Here is a 2,677-nt window from a genome sequence, read left to right as displayed (position 1 = left end):
TGAGTGCATTAGACTTTTTCAGTACCTAGTGTACTAGGTAGGGATGTAATGCTAGGTAGTTGCCTCGGGAGGGCAGTGCTATCGGAGTAGTAGATCGAACACCCCGGATGATGCCCCAACAAGATTTGAGGTATTGGCACCGTAGATCGATAAACTTCCGGCTCGCGTGAAAAAAAGAACCTGTAGCAAATCATACGCGATCACCTAGCACTGGAGATTTTACAGAGACACCCCCGACATGTCTAATATTGATGCATAGGCCGCTCGGGTCCAACTGTCGGTACACAGAGGAGAATAAAGATTAAAGATGCATTTTTCTAAAATGCCTTGTTATCTCTTGTTTGGAGGCGTTCATATGAACTACCTTAAAACACTGGAGTATTTTAGGCATTTGGAGTCGAACTTGCAACCTGAGCATGCCTGGAGTTATCTATTCTTCCACGCAGGGAGTCAAACTTACATTTTGAGCATTGTTGTCCTCTCCGACTAACCGCTACAACCTGAGCCCGCCTCCCTTTTCTTTTTTCCTTTCTTTGTTCCATATATGTATTGTGGTACTAGTGCACTAGACTTTTTGAGTACCTAGTGTACTAGGGATGCCGTGCTAGCAATTGCCTCACGAAGGGCGGTTTCATCAAAACCGCAGACCGGACATTGTAGATGATGCCCCAAGGATTGATGTGACACGACAAAGTGCTGCGCTAAGTACTCCCTCCAAGATTTGAGGTCGTAGCACCGGACATCGATAAACTTGCAGCTCGCATGGCAAAAAGAAAAGCCGATGCCAATCATATGCAGCCACATGGCACTGCTGATTTTGCAGAGGCACCCCTGACATGTGTGACATTGATGCATAGGTAGCTCGGGTCCAGCTCAGTACACAGATGAAAAAAATGACTAAACAAAGTGTAATAATTGCAATGCGCGCTATAACACGTTGGTTAATTTGGGGGTAATTGTACAGGTGTTTTCTAAAACGTCTTGTTATCTGTTGTTATGGAGGTGTTCTTGTGAATTGCCCTAAAACATTGCAGCATTTAAGGCATTCTTATTAGTCCAACTTTGAACCTGAACATGACTGGACTTATCTATTCTTCCGTGCGGGAAATGGAACTTGCAACCTAACCATGGCTGTCCTCTCCGACTAACCACTACAAGGTGAGCACGCCTCCCCATTTTTTCCCCTTTTTTTGGTTGCATGTATGTGTTTTGGTATCTAATGCCTTAGACCTTCTTAGAACCTAGTGTACTAGGGATTCAGTGCTAGACAGTTGCCTCACGGAGGGCGACACCGTCAGAGTTGCAAACCGAATATTGTAGATGATGCCGGCCCGATTGATGTGACACAACAAAGCGCAGTAGTACTGGAGGTCGATAAACCCGATGCTCGTGTGAAAAAAAACCCGTAGCCAATCATACGCAGTGTTCTAAATAGCGGGCTATGTTAAATAGCGGCGGACTTCAAAATCTGCTATAGCGGGCTATTTGTATATGAGACCATTTAGCGGCACCCTGCTGAAAAAGCTATAGAGGGCTATAGCGGGACTATAGCCGTCTATTTAAAACTATGATCATACGCGACCACCTAGCTAGCAGTAGAGATCAGAGACACCCCCAACACATGTGATATTGATGCATAGGCCGCTCGGGTCGAGCCGGATAAAGATTAAAGAGAAAGCAAATATTGAAACACGTTGGTTTATTGGAGGCCTAATTGTACATGCATTTTCTAAAACGGCTTGTTATCTAGTATTTGAGGCATTTAGAGTTGAACTTGCAACCTGAGCATATGCCTGGACTTATCTGTTGGAAATATGCCCTAGATGCAATAATAAAAGGATTATTATTATATTTCCTTGTTCATGATAATTGTCTTTTATTCATGCTATAATTGTATTATCCGGAAATCGTAATACACGTGTGAATACATAGACCATAATACGTCCCTAGTAAGCCTCTAGTTGAGTAGCTCGTTGGTCAACAGATAGCCATGGTTTCCTAACTATGGACATTATATGTCATTGACAACGGGATCACGTCATTAGGAGAATGACGTGATGGACAAGACCCAATCCTAAGCATAGCACAAGATCGTGTAGTTCGTTTTGCTAGAGCTTTTCCAATGTCAAGTATCTCTTCCTTAGACCATGAGATCGTGTAACTCCCGGATACCGTAGGAGTGCTTTGGGTGTACCAAACGTCACAACGTAACTGGGTGACTATAAAGGTGCACTACAGGTATCTCTGAAAGTGTCTGTTGGGTTGACACGGATCGAGACTGGGATTTGTCACTCCATATGACAGAGAGGTATCTCTGGGCCCACTCGGTAATGCATCATCATAATGAGCTCAAAGTGACCAAGTGTTTGGTCACGGGATCATGCATTACGGTACGAGTAAAGTGACTTGCCGGTAACGAGACTGAACGAGGTATTGGGATACCGACGATCGAGTCTCGGGCATGTAACGTACCGATTGACAAAGGGAATAGTATACAGGGTTGATGAATACTCGACATCGTGGTTCATCCGATGACATCATCGAGGAGCATGTGGGAGACAACATGGGTATCCAGATCCCGCTGTTGGTTATTGACCGCAGAGCCGTCTCGGTCATGTATGCATGCCTCCCGAACCCGTAGGGTCTACACACTTAAGGTTCGGTGACGCTAGGGTTA

This window comes from Triticum dicoccoides, chromosome 1B (genome assembly GCF_002162155.2).
Source record: "Triticum dicoccoides isolate Atlit2015 ecotype Zavitan chromosome 1B, WEW_v2.0, whole genome shotgun sequence".
NCBI lineage: Eukaryota > Viridiplantae > Streptophyta > Magnoliopsida > Poales > Poaceae > Triticum > Triticum dicoccoides.
This window is presented reverse-complemented; position numbering follows the sequence as displayed.